This window comes from Ornithorhynchus anatinus, chromosome 11 (genome assembly GCF_004115215.2).
Source record: "Ornithorhynchus anatinus isolate Pmale09 chromosome 11, mOrnAna1.pri.v4, whole genome shotgun sequence".
Classification (NCBI taxonomy): domain Eukaryota; kingdom Metazoa; phylum Chordata; class Mammalia; order Monotremata; family Ornithorhynchidae; genus Ornithorhynchus; species Ornithorhynchus anatinus.
In genome coordinates this window covers 5291564-5303746 of record NC_041738.1, presented here as the reverse complement: position 1 = coordinate 5303746, position 12183 = coordinate 5291564, and the positions used below count along the sequence as shown (strand labels likewise).

The 12183-nt window shown below is 43.9% G+C and overlaps 1 non-coding gene across 1 annotated transcript; it reads left to right on the top strand.

Annotated features, from left to right (window-relative positions):
* The first annotated feature begins 311 nt into the window (after positions 1-311).
* On the top strand, positions 312-449 carry LOC114815380. Its single transcript, XR_003763142.1, has one exon. It is a non-coding gene; the product is annotated as a small nucleolar RNA SNORA7 (small nucleolar RNA).
* Positions 450-12183: the final 11734 nt, after the last annotated feature.

Genomic DNA, 12183 nt, shown 5'->3' with positions numbered 1-12183 from the left:
ACAGTGCCTGGCTCATAGTAAACACTTAACGAATAGCTTTAAAACAAAAAAACCAAACCACTTGGACATCGCGTGAGGCAGACAGGCCTAGGAATGTGGGCAAAGAAGAATGCAGTGACTTCTAAGGCAACCATCGACTTGGTCAAGTCACTGGGGGACAATGGTGGCATTAAATGCAGTCACTTTGATCCATCATCCTGTGTGTCCTAAAACTACATTGTTGCTGCACTGTCACTAGATTGTAATCTCCTGAGGGTGGGGATTGTAAAAATAATAATAATAATTTTGGTATTTACTAAAGGCTATGTGCCGCCCTCTCAGGGTCGCACCTGGAGAGTTTCCAGTACTCTACCAGTCTCGGCTATGGGAAGGAGAGTCAAGCAGAGGCCTGCCCATTCCATTCCTAGCTTGGGCAGTGGCTAGCGAGTGGAAGGAAATCTGCTACAAGTCACAACTCACCCGTGCTGGGCAGCAGCGGCACAGGAGAGAGTCAAAGGCAGACACTCAGGTTTAGTGCGCGGAAGGAGGCAGTGGTAAACCACTTCTGTATTTTTACCAAGAAAACTCTCCGGATCCATTCCCAGAACGATTGCAGATGGAGGTGGGGCGTTCTGGGGGAGATGAGTCCGTGGTGTCCTGTGGGTCAGAGATGACTCGACAGTATAAGACAACTGTGTGCCAAGCATTGTACTAAACACTGGAGTAGATGAAAGATACAGATCAGACACAGTCCTTGTACGGTGTGGACCTCGCAGTCTGATTGCTATCTATTGTCCTCTCCCAAATACTTAGTTCAGTGAGCCACACAAGGAAGTCCTCAGTCAACACCACTGATTGACTATTGCACCCCTGCCTACCTGCTTGCTCCGGGGAAAGCAGCGTGGCTCAGCGGAAAAGAGCCTGGGCTTCGGAGTCAGAGGTCATGAGTTCGACTCCCGGCTCTGCCACTTGTCAGCTGTGTGACTGTGGGTGAGTCACTTAACTTCTCTGTGCCTCAGTGACCTCATCTGTAAAATGGGGATTAACTGTGAGCCTCACGTGGGGCAAACTGATTACCCTGTATCTCCCCCAGCGCTTAGAACAGTCCGCTGCACATAGTAAGCGCTTAACAAATACCAACGATATTATTATTATTATTATGTCCCCCGTGCCTCAGTGGAAAAATGACTGGCGGGGAACAGTCAGCCAAGGGGCATTAAAGTAAACCGCATTCTCCGTCTCAGTCCCATAGCCTGAGGATCGAGGCTCTTCCTCCATTCTTGATGGGGGCGACTCCATCTTCATCATTTTTCTTCACTCGCTTTGAAGACATCATTCGTCATCTCCCCAGCGCTTAGAACAGTGCTCTGCTTGTAGTAAGCGCCTAACAAATACCAACATTATCATTATTATTATCTCTAGAACATATCTGGACGTTTTCCAGACTGTTTGGCAGTCCACTGCTCATTTAATAATAGTCTCCAGCCCACGTTACACTTCCACTGGCCTGTTATTTTCCCATTTATTGAATACCCAGTTCTATCATTTCACCCTAGTTTCTCCAGTGTTCCCGCCCACCCATGGAGCATTTGAGTGATGAATAACTGTCTTCCGCATAAAAAAGGGGCTTCCAGCACAAAGCAATTACTCAAGATCATTTACACAACTTTCGGTCTAGGGAAATATAATACAATATTCTACAAAGTAAACATTTCTTTAGAAACTAGCTCCTTGTGGACAGGGAACGTGAATACTAACTCTGTTATGTTGTACTCTCCCAAGTGCTTAATACGGAGCTGTGTACACAGTAAGCGCTCAATAAGCACCATTGTTTGATTGAATTTGTACAGTATCTACCATATATATAAGTATATAATTAATGATATCTGTTAAGCGCTTACTACGTTCCAGACACTGTTCTAAGCATCGGGGTAGATACAAGGTAATTAGGTTGGACACGGTCCATGCCAGTCCTTCATTCGATTGTATTTACTGAGCGCTTACTGTGCGCAAAGCACTGCACTACACACTTGGAGAGTACAATGCAACAATAAACAGACACATTCCCTGCTCACCACAAGCTTACGGTCTAAAGAGGGATACAGACAATATGACTAAATAAATAAATAGGTTTCCCACATAGAGCGCTCGGTCTTACTCCCCATTATACAGATGAAGACACTGAGGCACAGAGAAGTTAAGTGACTTGCTCAAGGTCACACAGCAGACAAATGGTGGAGCCAGGATTAGAACCCAGGTCCTTCTGACTCCCAGGCCCATGCTCTTATCCACTGGACCATGCTGCTACAAACGATATGTGTATAGTCCAGTTGGAACATTCAACTTTATTAAGTTTGATTCCGCTGAGTGTAAATTACTAAGTATGTCTCTCCCATTGGAGAGTAAGCTTTCTGTGGGCAGGGAACATGCCCAGAGCTTAGCAGAGTGCTTGGCACATAGTAAGCACTTTACAAATACCATAATTATTATTCTTTTCTCTGTTACACCCCCCAAATGCTTAAATACAGTGAATTGCGTTAAGTAAGTCTTCAATAAATCTTATTACTACAACTACTGTTACTAGTCCAGGAAAACATTCCCATGAGAGACCATGACATTAACTGGGGAAAAATCAGCCTCTTAGATCTGAATGCCACCATCTCGTAGTCCACGGAGAGAATAACAATGTTCAAATCAATGATCATCTGTTGTCAACAGGTCCTCTCACTTCCAGCGAATTCCAAAGTGACTGTGCATTTGGAGAGATCAGAGCCTGACTGCTTGGCTTGATAAAGAGTTATCAATTCATCAATAAATCAGTAGCATTTATTGAGCACATTTCGGAGAGTACAGTACAGTTAGGTGCTAACCCTGCCCTCAAGGAGCTTCTGGTTTAGATAATAATAATGTTGGTTTTTGTTAAGCGCTTACTATATGCAGAGCACTGTTTTAAGTGCTGGGGTAGATACAGGATGATCAGGTTGTCCCACGTGAGGCTCACAGTTAATCCCCATTTTCCAGATGAGGTCACTGAGGCACGGAAAAGTTAAGTGACTTGCCCACAGTCACACAGCTGACAAGTGGCAGAGCCGGGAGTCGAACCCATGACCTCTGACTCCCAAGCCCAGGCTCTTTCCACTGAGCCACGCTGCTTCCTAAAATAAATTACAGGTAGCAGGAAGCAAAAGAGTTTAAATGTTAGATCTGTAATTACTGCATTGGCCAGTCAGTATCTGAAAGCCTTGGATTTCAGATCCCAAGGTTGAAAACTCTCCAGTTTCACTGGCTTCTACAGCTCATGTCCACAAAGAAGAGAAGCTTGGATTAAACAATGACTATTCATCAGCTGGGCATTAGGCAGTGTGATAAACAGTTGAAAATATTTTGACATTTGGGCCGTTAAATTGGAAGTTCCATGAGGGCGGAGATTGCATGTTTCATGGAACGAGCATGGGCTTGGGAGTCAGAGGAAGCGGGTTCTAGAACAATCCCGGTTCCACCACCTGTCTGCAGTGTGACCTTGGGCAAATCACTTAACTTCTCTGTACCTCAGTTACCTCGGCTGTAAAATGGGGATTAAAACTGTGAGCCCCAAATGGGACAACCTGACTACCCTGGATCTACCCCAGCGCTTAGAAAGGTGCTTGGCACATAGTAAGCGCTAAACAAATACCATAATTATCATTGTTTCTACTCTTCTCTCCCAGCACTTAGGACAGTGTTTAACACTCAGTAGATGCCCAATAAACCCCTCTGATGCTGCCGCTGTTGATATAAATCCGCAGAGCTGACAGAATACTTGGCTGTTTCCCCTGCAGTAGGTTCTGTGTTACAGTGGTTTGAAAATAACTTCGATGTTTTCAGGTGTTTTCTAAATCCTCATCCTTTTAATATAAACACTCTGAATGATCACTTCCCCAAATTCAGTATTGGCTCCCACACCATCCCTAAAACTAATGCTCTTCTCTAAAACATATTGAAATAATCTGTCATTATTACCTATTTATCTGCATTGGCAAGTCAATATGACCTTTTATTTATTCATTTTTAGAGGAGTTAAGACACCCAGAGCACACAGAACCCACAGTCACCTATGGTCACCATGGAAACATCATTGTTTGCCAGCTATTTTCTGGTAGAGATCTACAGGTTGCCCAGTGTCCAGCTGAAAGAAACAAGATTAGTCTGTCAAAGATACCGACTAGTTTCTATAATTTTTAACTGAGGATCTAGATTGGTGAGGAGGTGTCAAAGGCAAACATCGAAAGAGCATAATTACTGCCCTTGCATGGTAGACTTTATTTTCGAGATGTCATAGCAGCTTATATTCATTCATTCATGCAATCATATTTATTGAGTGCTTACTGTATGCAGAGCACTGTACTAAGCGCTTGGGAGAGCACAATATGACAATGAACAGACATGTGTAAACAGTGAGAGAAGGTGGGTCCATCTGGTATGTCTTTTTGGCTGCATTCACATGGATAAACCTAACATCAGGTTCACATGCAACATCATTTGCTTAGGTTTATTAGTAATATAGAGACTATATCTACATGCAGTTTGAGTGTGTATGTGCTTATTTTTGTATGTTACCTCATCTGTAAAATGGAGATTAAGCCCGGCAACCCCATGTGGGACCGGGACTGTGTCCAATCTGATTACCTCGTATCTACCCCAGCGCTTAAAACAGTGTTTGGCACACAGAAGGAGCTTAACAAATACCATAATTGTTAATTATTCATTCATTCAATCGTATTTATTGAGCGCTTACTGTGTGCAAAGCATAATACTAAGCACTTAATTATTATGTGTTTGTAACTGTGTGGGCGAATGGGGCAGCACAGACTCAAATAATGCAGCAGAGCTGGGCACTGGTTGGAATATTTGTGTGTGGTGGACAGATCTGCCCAGAGGGCAGAAACTGGGAGAGGGGTGCCCGGAGGTGACTTCGGAAACAGAGACAGAGCCTTCAGAAGTCGAAACGGTAGTAGCAGAAATATTTATTGAACGTCTACTGGATGCAGTGCACTGTATTAAGGCCTTGGGAAATACAAAACAAAGAAGGGCCCTGTTCTCTGCCCACAAGGAGCTGACAGTCTAATGAGGGAGACGGACTTAAAAATATCTACAGATAGAGCAATCAGAATAAATTAATGTACAGTTGAATAAACACCTGTAAGCAATCAATGGTGTTTATTGAGCATATACTATGGGCAGAGCATTGTACTTAGTGCTTAGGAAAATACAGTACAATAGAGTTGATCAACGCAGTTCTCCCTCACGAGGCGTGGCTTAGTGAGAAGCAGCGTGGCTTAGTGGAAAGAGCCTGGGCTTGGGACTCGGAGGTCATGAGTTCGAATCCTGGCTCTGCCACTTGTCAGCTGTGTGACTGTGGGCGAGTCACTTCACTTCTCTGTGCCTCAGTTACCTCATCTGTAAAATGGGGATTAACTGTAAGCCTCACGTGGGACAACCTGATGACCCTGTATCTCCCCCAGCGCTTAGAACAGTGCTCTGCACATAGGAAGCGCTTAACAAATACCAACATTAGTATGATTATTAAGTTGACCATACATAAGTATCTAAATGCTAAAGATGGTTGACAGATTTATACAACTTGGGATGCTGGGAATTACAATTACTTCTATACAGTCAGTTCTTCTCTTATGCATGCTTTCACTCTATGTTTGAGAGAGAACATATTTAGGGAATTAGGCTACTTTTTCCAAGAGCATAGGTCTACCTGGAACAGAAAACAGTGAGATGTTGGAAAAAATGGCTGTGGGCTTGCTTACTGTGCTGGTCGATCCTGTGTACTGAAGTGTGAGTTTTTCTGAGCATAGGTTCATCAACAGCTTCACTACAGAAGTGTGTGTTTATATGTGTTTGTGTGTGAAGAGACAGTTTATTTTCCTCCTGCTTTTTCTTCTTTGCTCAGAGGTTCGGCCTTTGGCGATAGTGAAAATTTCAGTTCTGGAATAGCGGACTGCAGAGAATACAACAAATTAGAAATTAAAGGTGGTGCCAAAAAGAAAACAATGTTTTCCTCTCAGGAGGAGTACGTCAACACACTCAGGGATCCAGTGAGATTCTTAGTGGCAACATTGGTTTCCCTTCTCTCAGTCTACTGGAAAAGTAAATTTCAATTCTGTGGCCCAGACCCTCCTAGACTTTCCAAAAAAAAAAAAAAAGAGAGAGAGAGAAGAAAAGATTTCCTTCCTTTTAAAAAGATGGCCCTCAAGAAATACCATGTAAAGCTTTTAATTTCAGCCAGATTTTTCACCTATGGTGTGTTTTATCTAATGCCTAGTGCCCTTAACGTAGGTCATCCATCTTAAATAGGTGCTTGGCCTAGTGGATAGACCATGGGCCTGGGAGTCAGAAGATCATTCTGTGGCATTTTATGATAGATTCATTCATTCATTCAATAGTATTTATTGAGGGTTTACTATGTGCAGAGCACTGTACTAAGCGCTTGGAATGGACAATTCGGGAACAGATAGAGACAATCCCTGCCCAGTGACGGGCTCACAGTCTAATCGTGGGAGACAGACGGCAGAGCAAAACAGAACGAAACAAAAACAAGACAACATAATCACGATGAATAGAATCAAGGGGATGTACACCTCATTAACGAAATAAATAGGGTAATAAAAAATATATACAAATGAGCACAGTGCTGAGGGGAGGGGAAAAGAGAGGGGGAGGAGCAGAGGGAAAGGAGGCTTAGCTGAGGGGAGATGAGGGGGGAAGGGGGAGGAACAGAGGGTGGAGGGGGAGCACAGGGAGCACAGGGAAAAGCGGTAGCTCAGTCTGGGAAGGCCTCTTGGAGGAGGTGAGCTCTCATTATAAGCCCTGTTGTTGGCAGTGGTAGTAATACTTGTAATAGTTGTATTAGTAGTAGAAAGAGTATTTCCTAAGCATTTATCTGTCCAGTGGAAAGAGCACTGGTTTGAGAGTGAGGAGACTTGGGTTCTAATCCCACTCTGCCAGCTGGGGCTACTACCAGCAGCGGTGAAGGTTTCCGATGGAAGAACCTCTATAGTAGATAGACCCAGGAGGATTCCCAAAGAATAGCTGGTTAGTGTGTTTGACAGGCCACTACCTTCCAGGTCATTGTGCCTCAGCACAACTTTAGTATTATGCAGTGGTCACTCTGGCCATAAATGGGTCCTGCACATAAAACATGGTCACGTACACTTCACAATGTGCTGCACCCCTAATCCCCTACCCGCTCTTTGCACTCCATGTCCCAACGGGAACTTGTCTGGAAGGGTTGAGAAGAACGCAGGTGGTGTTGGACAAGCCACTAGCATTCAAATCAATCCCTTCCCAGAGATTCTTGGCCCTGAAATCTCAGGACAGAAGCTCATCCATTCTTCTTCAATGGGAGACTCCATCATTATTATGGATAACATCGCCAGTTCCATATTTCCTGGGTCATTAAAGACATGAACACACTTTTATGCTCTGGATTTTAGCCTAGTACTGGGCACATAGTAAGAGCTTAATAAACGCCAGCATCGTTACTATTATTGTTCAACCATAAAGACAGTTAGCGGAAGACCAGCTGACTCTGAGTCCGTAGGTCCCTACTTGGGAAGAGCTTTTGGAATAAAAGCTCTTGGTTGCCGGGAGAGACACCCTGCCAGTCCGTGGCTGGGGGAAACAGCACCTAGCCAGAGCCCCAAACTCTCTCCTCTGAGGCCTGCTGGCTGTTGCGGCTCTGTCAAGGAAGGGATGAGTGAAGATTTGGGGAAGTGAGGGGGATTCGGCTTGTCGGCCGATGCACGGGCTTGGTTACCCCTGGAAGATGAAAGTCACAGGGTGGACAACGCTTTTTTTTTTTCCTTCCTAAGTGATTGTGTGGCAAAATCCCATCGCTTCAGATTTAAAGCAAAATCAGCTGAGTAGGTTTTCTCCTTCCCACATAGGGTGGTGGAGGACAATAAGGGTTATTAATCTAAGCGGACATGGCCCCTCTCTGACAAAGCCCAAGGTGTACCCGACTGAGTCTGGAGTCTTACAACTAGGATGGGTGCCAGCTCGATCTGTCTCTCTCCTTCCCTCCCCGTCATTATCCCCCTTCCCCCCAACACACTCACACAGCACCTCTTTGGACTTCCTAAAGAAAACAAGTTCAGACAGCTGAGCAAGAGAGTGACAAAGAGAGCTGAGATCGGAAACCTCTCAGGTTCCTGATATACTATAGCCGTCCCTCTGTTTCCTGAGCCAAAGTTAGCCCTGAATGGTGCTAAACTTAATAGAGCTAATGTACACAACAACATCCTCCTACAAGCAGATGTGAAAAAAAAAATCCTAATGGAAATTTGCATTTTTCCTGATGAGCTCGCCTCCCTTTCCCATAGTCTCCCCTGGGCCTCAACCCCGGGGGGACTTTTTGGCAACTGATCCCAAGGGGGAGACTTGTGAAACCGATTTTCACAACCAGGTCACTCAAAGTCTAAGTGATTCTGTCCCTATCATAAGGTGAGAGAAAAAGTAAGCATTTATGCAATGAATTATATCATCTTAGACCTATGTTCAAATGTCATGTCTTCCTTGATAATGAAATAAACACTAATCTAGCCTGCTGCGGGTTATGAGGAAGTAACCACTTGGTGAACTCCTGGCACTGGATCTTTAATGGTCGTCGAATATGTCAGAGAGAGGATTCAGCTTGGTGTGAGGCACTTTTTCTTTAAATATGAAATAGAAATAGAAAATAGAAATGTTTGGTTTTTTTAGTGTGACTATTTACTTCAGAGTACTTAAGTTTTCATTTTGCCCCCATGTTCTGGTTCTTGTACAAAAGTGAGTGAATGGGTGAAACTGACAGAACACTAGTTGAAGAAATCACTCTTCAACTGACTACCTTAATCCAGATCCCTGATCAAAGTCCAATTCTGACAATATCTCTATGACCCTCTGGCCACTATAATACAGCCGGTGGCCTTGGGGTCATGGAGATGATGTGACTGTCCCAGATTTCTTCCCTTTTTTTTTTTTACTTTCTCCATTAAACAGTGGGGGTAGGGAGGGCACATTGCTGTCTTTCCCAGGGCCTTTCAAATTCTTCTTGATACACGAATACCTGGAATCAGTCAATCCATCGGTAGCATTTATTGAGCATCTACTGAATACGAGGCATTTGTACTGAGCACTTGGGGAAATACAATAGCAGTAAAACACATGTTCCTTCCCTCAAACTTAATCACAACAACATCAATACTCATTATTATTATATTTAAGTGCTTTCTACGTGCCAGGCACTATACTAGGAGAAGCACTATATAGGAGAAGCAGCGTGGCTCAGTGGAAAGACCCCGGGCTTTGGAGTCAGGGCTCATGAGTTCGAATCCCAGCTCTGCCACTTGTCGGCAGTGTGACTGTGGGCGAGTCACTTAACTTCTCTGTGCCTCAGTTCCCTCATCTGTAAAATGGGGATGAAGACTGTGAGCCCCACGTGGGACAACCTGATTCCCCTATGTCTACCCCAGCGCTTAGAACAGTGCTCGGCACATAGTAAGCGCTTAACAAATACCAACATAATTATTATTATTATTATTACTAACAGTAGAAACAGGATGATCACATTGGACACAGTGCCTGTCTTACGTGAGGCTCACCTGCTTCTCTGTCAAAGTAGGAGTGACAATCTAACGTGGAGTTATGGAATATGTATGTAAAAAATATATATGATATGTAATCATATATATTTGTCCCATATAGAGATTCTTTTTGTCTCTCCTTCTGTCATATGGAATGGTTTTGTACAGTAAATACACATACCCATTGTGTGTCTACATGAATTAAGAGGTTGTGTATATAGCACACACACACACACACACACACACAGGCCCGCACAGTTTTCAGCTGTGTCCAAGAAAATACCTCTGCCAAATTAACAACATTTTACATGATTTTTTAATTAATATTAGTCTGTCTAAAATGAGCTGTAATCAGTGTAACAGAAGGAAAAGAAAAAAAAAACTTTGAATGATTCTCATGGCAAACACATTTTCTAGTTGTTTTGGACAAATGCCCTGGGTGAATATGTTTAAAGTCATGTACAACAGGAATATGTTATCACAAGTAACCATGTTTTAATAAACACTTCATCTCTTTGTATTTCATTCTCCCTCCTCACAATAATAGAAATAAAACACCATATATCACTGTAAAACACATTTCCACCTAAATGCTGATAAGCCCCAAATATTTTTCATCATTTACATTTTAACTGTAATAATATATGGCAGGATTAAAGCTGCATCCATCATGTGTCTAACTAACCTTGCTGTAATGAATTTCTAAATGGAATGGTTTTGGTCGTGGAATAAAACCATACATAACTCCTTGCGACGGTGGGCTGGCGGATGGCGGGTTTGGAAATGTAAATGCAGCTTCATTTCTAATTCATTTCTCAACCGGCCCTCCCCTGCCCACATACCCCCGCCCTTTTTAAGGAAGAAAAGACCCCCAAAAGAGGTGAAAGGACAGAGTACGTGGGTGAAATACCACTTCAAAGGGGCCACTGCTCCAGTTTAAAAGTTGTTCCCAGGCAGTGGAGCTATACTCTGTTGTATGTGTGTGTGTGTGTGTGTACGGGCACACATCTGTGTGTTCACACACACCCTCTCAGAGGAAAGCACACACCAGAAACAAAGGATTATCAAGACCATGGTGACTAAAGCTTTTTAGGGGATCTGGGGGTACTTCTGATCTTCCTAGGGCTCTCTCTTTTACGACAGGGCTAAGGATCGGGTTTAGTGTTGTCAAGGCTGGGAGAGGAGTAAGTGTGTAGGGGGACAGAGGTCAAGGACAAATTTACTCTGCTCTTCTGCTTGAAATAACAAATAAACCGGCTCACCCGAGGAGAATCATTAAAAATAATCTGCACAAGCTTTCTGTTCTGTGAGCCCTTTTTTGATACAATATTTCCTTCAGTGATTATCACTGCAGACCTCTTCTGCCATATGGATAGGAGCTGAGCTGGGAAGCCTCCTCAATACCTGGGTGGTTAATTAAAGCTGTTGCTGGGGCCTCAAGTAGCAGGTTTGAAATCCCTCTTCACTCTCCGACAATGAGTAGCTTTTTTAGCAGCAGAAGTCACTAGAGACAGCCAGAAGCACAGGGTAATTATTTGAGATAACATACAGCTGAAGAGAGAGAGGGAGAGTGTGTGTGTGTGCGTGTGTGTGTGTGTGTGTGTTGGGGGGAGGAGAGAGAGGAGGTGCAGTTGAAAGAAGGGTAACAGTAGAGAAAAGTCTATAATAAAAAGGTCAACATCTCCTATTTTTCTGTACGGTGTCGACAGTCTGTAATGCCTTCTTAGAATGAATGACAACGGATTCTGTCTTTTTCAAAAAATGAATATCTTATTTTGTATTCAAACTTAGCAATTTGGAGTTAAGACCTGCCTGTCCAATCTGAATGAGCTATTCTGACTTTATCAGTAAAGGCTGAACTGGCTTTGATTGCATTGTTGCAAAGGAGTGGTAATTTTTCCATTAACCCATACACGCCCTGGGCAGGGTCAAAAACAAAGAAACCGCACGGGGTTGGAAAATCATGAATGGCACGAGGAAGGACTGAATCACTGCCTTTAAATGGCTCTCGGCGTGGACAACCGAGAATCATACAAACAGCATAATTGAGCTTATTCGTGATAGAGTTTCAAGCTCAGGTTTGTGGGGCAATCCCTTGACTTCTGGTTTTCAAAGCGGTCCCTGAACCTTCCTTTTAAGCCTCGTCATTTCCCCGGTAGACGGGAGGTAACCGGGGGGCCTTTGAAACCAGGTTTGCCTTTCTACTGAGCTGTCATAAAGGCACGATCCCACGCTGCCCTTTGCCTCTGCTTCAGCGCTGAGGCCAAAAGCCAATTCCGAGGACCCATAGGGGGGATTTCTGAGAGTAGAGTGGCATTGCATATCTGCGGGAGGGGGGCTCCGCTTAGAGATTACCCGGTGGCCAGAGGGGAAAAATTCCTCCTCGGCCTCTCCTAGTGTTGGAGTTGGAGGAAAGTCCTCTCAGGCAAAGTGTGGGACTGTCACACCCCTGGCTGAAGGCTAGTTTAGGAATTTATACAAGCTCAAGCCTCTGCCCCAGAGGACGTTGGGTCAGGCACCCACCCACTTTTTCATAAAAGAGGAAACAAAAAAGCAGCTCCCTTTCTTCTCCATCAGTGGATGGGTTTGT